The following is a 13,020-nucleotide window of genomic DNA, read 5'->3' as shown; positions in this document are numbered from 1 at the left end:
CACAGAAATCAGAGATTAAAAAAAAATAAAAATTGGCCCGGGAGCACAGCAGAGACTGAAGTGCATTTAAACCAAAAGAAAGAGCAGCACTCGTGGGTCTTGGAAGGTGAACGCAAGAAAACCGTTATTGTGCGTTCACCTTTCAAGACCCGTGAGTGCCGCTCTAACTTTTTTTTTTTTATATAGATAACACACACACAATCCTTCCTTTCCCAGTACAGCTCTGATTTTCTGGTAACACAAACAATAATAAAATTATTAATAGCAATAATATTATTAATAATAATAATAATAAAGTGTTACCTTTTCGCTCAATAATAATATTATTATTATTAATAATAATAATAATAATAATAATATTAATAATAATAATAAAGTGTTACCTCTTCGCTCAATAATAATAATAATAATATTATTATTATTATTATTATTATTATTAAAAATAATAATACTAATAATAATAATAAAGTGTTACCTTTTCGCTCAATAATAATAATAATAATAATAATAATAAATTGTTACCTTTTCACTTAATAATAATAATAATAATAATATTAATAATAATAATAAACTTTATGGCAAAATAATAATAATAATAATAAATTGTTACCTTTTCGCTCAGAAGGAAAAATAAAGTCGATATTTTAAATCTTCGGGCTTCTCACAGCATCCCCTGCCAGGAATGGACGTATGTCGGACTGGAGGTGACCAGATCTGGGGACACAACAAGAGAAGACAATTGATTATTGTCATCCGGGGCCGCCGTCCCCTTAGTGCAAGGAACGTCATGTCAGGACCCTCAATGACCCCATTGTACCGGGGACGGGATGATTGTGTCAGGGGATAAACCACAAAGGACAGAGTCAAGTGATGCTGTGTTCCAGGACAAACTTTAAAAAGTAAAAATGATAATATCAGTGTCCTGTGACCATCCAGAGCTCTCTGATGTAGTTTCACTTGTTACCGGGACCTGATCTTCCCTGGCACTACAGAATGACGCTGGATAATGTGGGGAGCCCTGACAATCAATAGCAATGATTAGTGAAGTGTTAATACACATTCAGGGGTTATCGATTACCACCCAATGAATCAGTTAATCAAAAAATAAAAAAACTATAATAAAACTTTTGATGCTACATTGCTACTGTTTCTTTTTTTTTGATCATTTTATTTAAAAAAAAATATTAAAAAAATATTTAAAATAAATAATAATAATTATTTCTCTAGCCACTTGAAGACCGGGCTTTTTCTGCCACTTTTTTTTCACATGCAACAATAATTTACATTTTTTTTTTTTTGCTAGAAAATTACTTAGAACCCCCCAAACATTATATATTTATTCTATTTGTGCTAGAGAATAAATTAGAGGGTTTCAGAATTTTTTTTATCACACGGTATTTGCACAACAGTTTTCTAAATGCAATTTTGGGGGGAAAAAATAAACTTTTTTGAATTTTAATGCAAAAAAAATACAACACAAAACCCAATTTTCTTTTTTTAAATTTAAAAGATGAGTAAATAGATGCCAAACATGTTACGCTTTAAAAATGCGCATGCACGTGCAACGGCGCCAAACTATGTCAATTTTACCATCCATAGGCAACGATTTAAAAGTCTTTACAGGTCACCACTTTAGATTTACAGAGGAGGTCTCATGCTAGAATTACTGCCCATGATCTGACATTCAAAGTGATACCTCACATGTGTGGGATGATCGCTGTTTGCATGCCTGCGGGACAGACATACGCATTCATCTTTGGGTGCTAGCACGGGGGGGGGGGGGCACCTTAAGTTTTTTTTAATTAATAATTTATTTATTTTTTCACTGTTGCTTTAATTTTTATTTATTTTATTTAATTTTACTTTTGCTATATTTTATTTTATTATTTATTTTCTTATTTTTTATTTCATTATTTATTTTCCTATTTTTTTTCATTTTATTATTTGTTTTGTTTTCTTTTAGTATTATTTTTACATTTAATTTTACTTTTGCTATATTTTATTTTATTATTTATTTTCTTATTTTTTATTTTATTTTTTATTTTCCTATTTTTTAATTTTATTATTTATTTTCCCATTTTTTTATTTTATTATTTGTTTTCTTTTAGTATTATTTTTACAATTAATTTTATTTTAGTATTTGCTATTTTTTATTTTATTATTTATTTTCCTATTTTTTAATTGTATTATTTATTTTCCCATTTTTTATTTTATTATTTGTTTTCTTTTAGTATTATTTTTACATTTAATTTTATTTTAGTATTTGCTGTTTTTTATTTTATTATTTATTTTGCTATTTTTTTATTTTATTATTTATTTTCCTATTTTTTATTTTATTATTTATTTTCCCATTTTTTATTTTATTATTTGTTTTCTTTTCTTTTAGTATTATTTTTACACTTCATTTTATTTTAGTATTTGCTATTTTTTATTTTATTATTTATTTTCCTATTTTTTTATTTTATTATTTATTTTCCCTTTTTTTATTTTAATATTTGTTTTCTTTTCTTTTAGTATTATTTTTACATTTAATTTTATTTTAGTATTTATTTATTTTTTAATATTTCCTATTTCATTATTTTTTTTAGATTATTTTTATTTTATTATTAATTTTATCACTTTTATTGTTGTCACAAGGAACGTAAACATCCTTTCCGACAGAAATTGGCATATGTGACAGGTTCTCTTTATGGAGAGATCTGGGGTCGGATGGGAGAGCGCGAGAGAGCCGCGGAAGGTGGTGTTAGGGTTAAAATGTTTGGACGAATGTCACAAGCACTCGTCCAGCCGCTGCAAATTCGGACTATATTTTGCTTAATAGAGCGATTTTCCTATGATCGTCAGCTCCATCTAGTGGCCATAATGCAGTATTTTCCTGATTTAGGTATAGGTAGGAAAAATACTGCATTAAGGCCACTAGATGGAGCTGACAATCATAGGAAATCAACATATTAAAGTAGAACTATAGGCAAAAATTATTTGTATTTATTTTTTTTTTTTTTTGGATTCTAAAGAGAGGGATATAACCCCTGTCAGTTTTTCATTTATTTATTTTTTTACTTTTTTTTTAACCATCAAGTTTTGCCCTTTTTTATACTTTAAGCAAAATTCAGAATTCGCGATGGCCGGGCGAATGCTTGGGACATTCACCAACGAACATTTAATAATTACACCCTGCAGACTTCCAGTAAAGCTGAACTACTGTACATTTTGTTTCCTTAATTTGGGATGGAGAGGGGAGGAGTTAAAAATCTGTGTCAGGTGTTTTTATTTTTGTCTGTGACCTGACTTCCTGTCCCTGTGACCCCCCCCTCCCAAATCCCCTCCCCTCCCCGCTGGGAAGATTTCTCCTGACTTCCTGTCCCTGTGACCCCCTCCCCCAGCTCCCCTCCCCGCTGGGGAGATTTCTCCTGACTTCCTGTCCCTGTGACAATCATAGAGAGGTTGCACCAGGGCCGGCAAAAGGGGTGGGCAGAAAGGATGGCTGCCCTGGGAACTGTGGTATCATATGAGGTGGGGGGCAGGGGTGATTTGTGTTGGGAGGGAGAATTTGAGGGGTGATGGGGGTAATAATCGTTCTAGGAGAGGAACTTTGGGGGGGATGTGCTAGGAGTGGTGATTTGGGGGGATTTGTGTTGGGAGGGGGGATAGGAAAGAGGATTTGTGTTAGAAGGAGGGATTTGTGCAAGGAGATTGGGGCGAGAGCGATTTGTGTTGGGAGGGAGAATTTGAGGGGTGACAGGGGTAATAATTGTTCTAGGAGATGATATTGGGGGGGGGGGGTGTGCTAGGAGTGGTGGTTTAGGGGGATTTGTGTTGGGAGGGGGAATGGGGGAAGAGGATTTGTACTAGAAGAGATATGGTAGAGGGTGGAGGGTATTTGTGCTAGAAGGGAACATTTTTTTTTTTTTTTTTGGATGGGGGTTTGCTAGTAGGGGGGATTAGAGGGAGAATTGGCACTGGGGGGGATATGGACTGTGGGGGAGTAATTGGGGGGCATGTGTGCTAGGAGGGGGAATGGGGGGGGGGGTTAAATTGTGTTGGGGGGATTTGAAGTGGGGGAATGTGTACTCTGAGGGAACATTTGAGGGGAAGAGAATTTGTGCTGGGGGGGAGTGATTTATTTATTTTGGAGGGGTTGTGGTAGTAAGGATGATTTGGGGGTATTTATGCTAGGAGGGAAAAGGGGGGGGGGGCTAGAGCTAGGGGGGATTGGGGGGGGGATTAGTGATAGAGGGGGGATTTGGAGTGGGGGGATGTGGAATTTGAGGGGATGAGGATTTGTGCTAGGAGGGGTGTTTTTTTTTTTGGAGGGGGAGATTTGTGCTAGTAGGGATAATTGGGGTATTTGTGCTAGGAAGGGGAATTGGGGGAGGGGGGGGTTGTGCTGGGGGGATTTGGAGTGGGGTAGGGGGGAATGTATGCAGAGAGAAAATTTGAGGGGAAGAGGATTTATGCTAGTAGGGATGATTGGGGGGTATTTGTGCTAGGAGGGTGAATGGGGAGGGGGATTTGGAGTGGGGGGATGTGTAATCAAAGGGAAAATTTGAGGGGGGAGGAGATTTGTGCTAGGAGGGGTGATTTTTATTTTTTATTTTGGGGGGGGGGGGGGTTGTGCTAGTAGGGATGATTGGGGGTATTTGTGCTAGGGGTTAAATTGGGGGGAGTTGTGCTGGGGGAATTTGGAGTGGGGCTGGGGGGGGGATGTGTACGCAGAGGGAAAATTTGAGCGGGAAGAGGATTTGTGCTAGTAGGGATGATTGGGGGGTATTTGTGCTAGGAGGGGGGGTTTGTGCTGGGGGGATTTGGAGTGGGGGGATGTATACTCAAAGGGAAAATTTGAGGGGGAGAGGATTTGTGTTAGGAGGGGTGATTTTTATTTTTGGAGGGGTGGGGGATTTGTGCTATTAGGGATGTGTGTGTGTGTGTGTGTGTGTGGGGGGGGGGGGGTTATGCTGGGGGGGAGGGGGGTTTGGAGTGTGGCTGGGGGGGATGTGTACTCAGAGGGAAAATTTGAGGAGAAGAGGATTTGTGGTAAGAGGGGTGATTTTTATCTGGGAGGGGTTGGAGAAATGTGTGCTAGTAGGGATGATTGGGGGTATTTCTGCTAGGAGGGGGGATTGGAGGGAGAATTTGTACTGGGGGGGGGGGGTTGGAGTGGGGTGGACGAGTACCGGATTTATGCTAGGAGGGGTAATTTTTTTGGGGAAGGGGGGGATTTGGGGGAACTGGGGCAGGGCAAATATTTGTGCTGGGGAGGGGGATTTCATTAGGGGTTGGATTTGTACTGGGAGGAGGGGGATTTATGCCTAGGAGGTAAGCAAGCAGATTAGTGCTCAATTTTAATTTTCTTTTTGGGGGGGGGGTGATTTTTGCTGACACATAATGCTCATGAATTGAAGGGGGGGGTGAAGTTTGGTATGTCCCCCCCTGGGCTCTAGGTGACAGTGCCCCGGCGCTGGGTTGCACTTTAGAGCTTCAGGGATGGATCGGATTGCTCAGTGTGGTGATGTGCTAGCATGTGACCAATGGGAACTGCTCTGATCTGTCTCTGAAGCCCTGATTGGTCCCATCCTGCCTGTACCAGCTGTATGGGCAGTGACAGCTACATAGAAGGTAGAAGGTGAACTTACACTCTAAAGTCTGCCCTCTTGTGTTATGTGGGCGCCATTGCACTAACTAACTACTATCTACTATCTTCATAGTTAACTATCTAACAATCTTTATAAAGACAAAAAAAATTCCCTTTAAAGGAAATGGAGAGTTGGGGACTGGGAAAGTATAAATTCTAAAGAATCAGAAAAAAAAGAAAACACATAAATAATAACAACAACAACAAATAGAATAAATAAACAAAAGAACGGAACTCGATGGAACGAATTATCTGGTTATTAAAACCTCCTTTGTGAGCCTGAGAAAATATTTGGTATCGCAGCTGAAAATCTATCGGGGGTTAAAGGTTAATGAGCACCGCTACAGCCTCTGCGACCGATAGGACGTCTCTGGGGGGGGGGGGGGGTCAGAGAAGGGGGGGGTGTCAGTGGGAAAAGTTTTTATTTTCCATAAAGGGAGAGAAGAGCGTTTTCTGGTGTGGGGGGGAGGGAAGAGGAGGATTCTGGGAAGCGATAAGATGGAGGCCGCGGCAATATTGGAGCGCAGAGAAGAAGACGGATATTTATACGTTGTTACATTTCATGAATAATTGTGACCAGGAAATCCAATTCTCCGACTTTTATTATTCCCACATGTGAGGTTCAAATATCCAGCCTTAAAGGGGCACTCCACATTTTTTACCTGAAGAGGCTGGTTCACACCGCGATTTCCGTGTTCCAGATGTGTTTCTGCATACACGTTTTTTTTATGCATTTTTTATGTGTTTTGGATGCTTTTTTTCCCTTCATCTCAATTTAAGGACAACTCAGGACATGTGCGTTCCCGTGTAAAATATTAATTATAAATAAAAATAAGGATACAATGGCTAGATCACAGCTGGATCTAGTATTAGGGTCAAAAGTCATGATCAGTGTGTTTTCAATAGGTTAAAAGTTTTGCCTTTAGTTCAACTTAAGGATATGTTTTCCCTTCAGGCATGATGGGCTTGGATAAGTATTTTATGATTTATTTTAATTTCTTTAATATCTTTTTATTTTATTGTATTTTAGCTTTTTTTTGTTATTATTATTTATTTCATATTTTAAGTATTTTATTTTTTATTTTATTTACTTTTATTCTTTTTTAATTATTTATTTTATTTAATTTGGTTTTACAATTTTTTTATTTTCTTTTACAAATATTTTTTTAATTATTTTATTTTAGTATTTATTTTTTGTTTATTTTTTGTATTCCTTATTTTATTATATATTTTATTTTAGTATTTTTTTAAATTATTTTAGTATTTATTTTTTGTTTATTTTTTTTAGTATTCCTTGTCTTTCTATTTATTTTGTTTTAGTATTTTTTTAAATTAGTATTTATTTTTTGTTTATTTTTTTGTAGTTTTTTATTTTATTATTTATTTTACTTTCTGTTAGTAATTTTTTTTAGTTTATTGTATTTTAGCTTATTTTAGTATTTATTTTTTGTTTATTTTTTTTAGTATTCCTTGTCTTTCTATTTATTTTGTTTTAGTATTTTTTTAAATTAGTATTTATTTTTTGTTTGTTTTTTTGTATTTTTTTTATTTTATTATTTATTTTACTTTCTGTTAGTAATTTTTTTTAGTTTATTGTATTTTAGCTTTTTATTATTTACGGCATTTTAAAGTATTTTTATTTTATTATTTATTTTTTGTTATTTACTTGTATTCTTTTTAATTATTTATTTTATTTCGTTTTATTATTTTATATTTTATTTTAGTATTTTTTATTATTATTTTCATTTATTTTAGTGTTCTTTTTTATTTCTTTTATTTTCCATTTTTTCTATTTTCTGTTTTAGTATTTATTATTTTATCATTTAATTGACTTTTTTTTTTTACTTAATTTAGTCTTACTTTTTATTTAACATACTTAATTTACTCTTTTAGTTTTTTTTATTTCTTTTAATTTCCTTTTTTTTCTATTTTCTATTTTAGTATTTTATATTTTATCATTTAAGTTACTTTCTTTTTTTTTTTTAATTAAATTACTCTTACTTTTTATTTAACTTACTTAATTTACTCTTTTAGTATTGTATTATTATTTTGTGTTTTAGCTTTATTATTTACTTAATTTTAAAGTATTTTTATTTTATTATTTATTTTATGTTATATACTGTTATTCTTTTGTAATTTATTTTATTTTATTTAGTTTTATTATTTTCTTATTTTAGTATCTTTTAATATTTATTTTCATTTATTTTTGTGTTTTATTTATTTATTTTTATTTAAAATTGTTTTGTTTATTTTTTTAGTATTTCTTATTTTATTTTTTAATTTACTTTTTAAGCTTAATTTACTCTTATACTCTTTTTTTAGTTTATTATTTATTATATTGTATTTTAGCTTTTTTACTTTTGTCATTTTCTTCATTTTTAAGTATTTTTATTTTATGTTATTTACTTTTATTCTTTTTTTAATTATTTATTTGATATTCGTTAGTTTTATATTTTTATAAAATATTTTATAAATATTTTAGTATTTTCTATTATTTATTTTAATTTCTTTTAGTATTTTTATTCTGTTTTTTTTTAAATATATATTTTTAAGTATTTCTTATTTTGTTAATTAATTTACTTTTTTTTTTACCGAATTTACTTTTACTTTTTTTATTTAATTTACTTCATTTACTCTTGTAGTTTTTATTTTTTGCATTTTAGCTTTTTTATTTTATTATTTACTTTATTTTAAGTATTTTATTAATTTTATGTTATTTACTTTTATTCTTTATAAATTATTTATTGTATTTTTTTTTATTTTTTAAATTGTATTTTTAGTATTTTTTTATTCTATAATTTGTTTTCTTTTAATATTTTTTATTTCAATATTTATTTTGTTTTTTATTTATATACTTTAAATATTTTTTTCTTGTAGTATTTATATTATTTACTTTTAGCATTTTTTAAATTGTATTTTTGTATTTTTTTATTAGGTGTTTTTTTTTTTTTTAAATATCTACTGGGGTGTTAATAGATGTCTGTGTATGGATATGGATTGTTCTCCATAGAGATCAGATTGTCCATGAAAGCGCTTCTTGTCCTGTTTCATCCGCAGCTGGACCGGTTATGACCGGCATGAAGTCAGCGCCCACTGACCGCTCTTGCGACCGTTAGCGAGCGGAAACCTGGCCCAGCTAACGGCTGCCAGATGTTGGGAAGTGGAGCTCATGGCTGTGCCGGCAGGCGGGGTGCAGATTTGTGGCCTTCACGCTGTTATTAGAGGCCGGCGTGGAGGCGGAGGGGAGAGGGCTGCGCTGTGATCGCTCGCCCACTACTATATGATTCATTAGGAATATATAGGAATTCTGTCAGTAGGCTCCGAGTCACCCCCTCTGAGTCACGTCTGGCCGCCAAACGTCCCACAATCTTCAAAAAATGCCGGCCAATTAAAGGAGGAAAAAAAAAAGGTTCAAATGTGCGTTACTTTATAAGCTGACTGTCAGCCAATGGCAGCTTTACTTCTCCTATGGTAACCACTTCAATACCGGGTGGGCACTATCACCCCCTTCCTGCCCAGGACAATTTTCAACTTTCAGCGCTGTCGCACTTTGAATGACAATTGCGCGGTCATGCAGAACTGCACCCATATGACATTTTTTTAATTTTCTTCCCACAAATATAGCTTTCTTTTGGTGGTATTTATTTATTTATTTATTATTATTATTTCATAAAATTCATATTATTATTTTTTATGAAATTATTATTTCATAATGTTCACATTATTATTATTTATGAAATTATTATTTTACCACTGGGTTTTATTCCTTTTTTAAATAAATGAAAAAAGACAGAAAATTTTGAAAAAAACAAAACAAGTTTTTCTTATTTCTGTTTTAAAATTTTGCAAATATTCTTTCTTCATAAATTTAGCCCAAAATTCATTGTGCTACATTTAGCTTTCTTTTGGTGGTATTTATTTATTATTATTATTTATGAAATTATTATTTCATACTATTCATATTATTATTATTTATGAAATTATTATTTCATAATATTCATATTATTATTTATGAAATTATTATTTCATATTATTCATATTATTATTATTTATAAAATGTATATTTTACCACAGGGTTTTTTTTTTTTTTTTTTAAATAAATGAAAACAGACTGAAAATTTTGAAAAAAAAACCCACATTTTTCATATTTCTGTTTTAAAACTTTGCAAATATTCTTTCTTTATAAATTTAGCCCAAAATGCAATCTGCTACATTTAGCTTTCTTTTGGTGGTATTTATTTATTATTATTATTTTTGAAATTATTATTTCATTATATTCATATTATTATTATTAATTTATGAAATTATTATTTCCTAATATTCATATTATTATTATTATTTATGAAATTATTATTTCATATTATTCATATTATTATTATTTATAAAATGAATATTTCACCACTGGGTTTTTTTTTTCTTTTTTTTTTTTAAGTAAATGAAAAAAAAAGACTGAAAATTTAGAAAAAAAACCCCCCAAAAACTGAATGTTTTTCATTTCTGTTTTAAAATTTTGCAAATATTCTTTCTTCATAAATTTAGCCCAAAATGCATTATGCTACATTTAGCTTTCTTTTGGTGGTATTTATTTAATATTATTATTTATGAAGTTATTATTTCATAATATTCATATGATTATTTATGAAGTTATTATTTCATAATATTCATATTTATGAAATTATTATTTCATATTATTATTATTTATGAAATTATTATTTTACCACTGGGTTTTTTTTTCTTTTTTAAATAAATGAAAAAAGACTGAAAATTTTGGAAAAAAACTCCCCAAAAAACTGTATTTTTCTTATTTCTGTTTTAAAATTTTGCAAATATTCTTTCTTCATAAATTTAGCCCAAAATGCATTCTGCTACATTTAGCTTTCTTTTGGTGGTATTTATTTAATATTATTATTTATGAAATTATTATTTCATAATATTCATATGATTATTTATGAAGTTATTATTTCATAATATTCATACTTATGAAATTATTATTTCATATTATTCATATTATTATTATTTATGAAATTATTATTTTACCACTAGGTTTTTTTTCTTTTTAAATAAATGAAAAAAGACTGAAAATTTTGGAAAAAAAACCCCAAAAAACTGTATTTTTCTTATTTCTGTTTTAAAATTCTGCAAATATTCTTTCTTCATAAATTTAGCCCAAAATGCATTCTGCTACATTTAGCTTTCTTTTGGTGGTATTTATTTAATATTATTATTTATGAAATTATTATTTCATAATATTCATATGATTATTTATGAAGTTATTATTTCATAATATTCATATTTATGAAATTATTATTTCATATTATTCATATTATTATTATTTATGAAATTATTATTTTACCACTGGGTTTTTTTTTTTTTTTTTTAAATAAATGAAAAAAGACTGAAAATTTTGGGAAAAAAAACCCAAAAAAACTGTATTTTTCTTATTTCTGTTTTAAAATTTTGCAAATATTCTTTCATCATAAATTTAGCCCAAAATGCATTCTGCTACATTTAGCTTTCTTTTGGTGGTAGGGGGAGCTGGTTTGGGCCCCACAACAATGACTGGGCCCAGGGAAGCTGCCCCTTATGCCCCGTGTTGAAGATGGCCCTGCGTTGGGCTCAGACCCAAAACACTTGACATTTCTCAACAGCGGAGGGGGGCAGGGTGGTGGGGGGGGGGGGTGTCGTCTGTCATTAGACCGTTCACAGGATTATTCACATTATTTCCAGAATGTCGGATAATTCCACGGATTCATTTCAGCGCTCAAAGTTACAAGCTGGGTCTGTGTAGGATGTGACAGGCGCGGTGTCACGCTGCAACCACTGTACTCCCTCAGAGAACAATAACACAGGAACTCTGACCGGTCATGCTGGCACTTGTGGTGCTTCTGATTTGAATACATTCCTATTCAGCTATTCTATAATCTGTATCCTTCCTTATATCCTAATAGATTGTAAGCTCTTCTACCTTCTGTATCCTCCCTTATACCCTAATAGAATGTAAGCTCTTCTACCTTCTGTATCCTCCCTTATACCCTAATAGATTGTAAGCTCTTCTACAATCGTTATCCTCCCTTATACCCCAATAGATTGTAAGCTCTTCTACCTTCTGTATCCTCCCTTATACCCTAATAGATTGTAAGCTCTTCTACCTTCTGTATCCTCCCTTATACCCTAATAGAATGTAAGCTCTTCTACCTTCTGTATCCTCCCTTATACCCTAATAGATTGTAAGCTCTTCTACCTTCTGTATCCTCCCTTATACCCTAATAGATTGTAAGCTCTTCTACAATTGTTATCCTCCCTTATACCCCAATAGATTGTAAGCTCTTCTACCTTCTGTATCCTCCCTTATACCCTAATAGATTGTAAGCTCTTCTACAATCGTTATCCTCCCTTATACCCTAATAGATTGTAAGCTCTTCTACAATCGGTATCCTCCCTTATACCCCAATAGATTGTAAGCTCTTCTACCTTCTGCATCCTCACTTAAATCCTAATTGATTGTAAGCTCTTCTACAATTGGTATTCTTCTTTACTCACTAATACATTGTAAGCTCTTCTGCCTTCTGTTTTCTCCCTTATATCCTAATAGATTGTAAGCTCTTCTACCTTCTGTATCCTGTCCTATACTCTAAAAGATTGTAAGCTCTTCTACAATCGGTATCCTTCCTTATACCCCAATAGATTGTAAGCTCTTCTACCTTCTGTATCCTCACTTAAATCCTAATAGATTGTAAGCTCTTCTACAATCGGTATCCTCTCTTATATAATAACAGATTGTAAGCTCTTCTACAATCGGTATCCTCTCTTATATCCTAATGGATTGTAAGCTCTTCTACCTTCTGTATCCTCCCTTATAGCCAAATAGATTGTAAGCTCTTCTACAATCGCATCCTCCCTTACATCCCAATAGATTGTAAACTCTTCTACAATCGTATCTACCTTATACCCTAATAAAGTGTAAGCTCTTTTTCATTCTGTATCCTGTCCTATAGGTTTGTAAGCTCTTCTACAATCATATCCTTCCTTATATCCTAATAGATTGTAAGCTCTTCTACCTTCTGTATCCTCCCTAATACTCAAATTAGATTGTAAGCTCTTCTGCAATCGGTATCCTCCCTTGTATTCTAATAAACTGTAAGCTCTTCTACAATTGGTATCCTCTCTTATATACTAATAGATTGTAAGCTCTTCTACCTTCTGTATCCTCCCTTATAGCCAAATAGATTGTAAGCTCTCCTACAATCGCATCTTCCCTTATATCCCAATAGATTGTAAGCTCTTCTACAATCGTATCCTCTCTTATATACTAATAGATTGTAAGCTCTTCTACAATCGGTATCCTTCCTTTTACCCTAGTAGATTGTAAGCTCTCCAATTTTCTATAT

At 32.1% G+C, this 13,020-nt stretch overlaps 1 protein-coding gene across 1 annotated transcript in view; it reads right to left on the bottom strand.

Moving 5' to 3' along the window:
* GJC2 (gap junction protein gamma 2) overlaps positions 1-13,020 on the bottom strand; it is a 127,781-nt gene that overhangs the window by 102,504 nt on the left and 12,257 nt on the right. Inside the window, exon 2 of the mRNA XM_082257712.1 lies at positions 611-714. The gene's annotated coding sequence lies outside the window, so the exon portion shown is untranslated. The remainder of the gene's footprint in view (positions 1-610; positions 715-13,020) is intronic.

The sequence above is a fragment of the Pelophylax lessonae genome, assembly GCF_965119305.1.
Source record: "Pelophylax lessonae genome assembly, chromosome: 5".
Classification (NCBI taxonomy): domain Eukaryota; kingdom Metazoa; phylum Chordata; class Amphibia; order Anura; family Ranidae; genus Pelophylax; species Pelophylax lessonae.
Note: the sequence above shows the minus strand (reverse complement) of the source record. Positions and strands in the feature narration are given on the sequence as shown.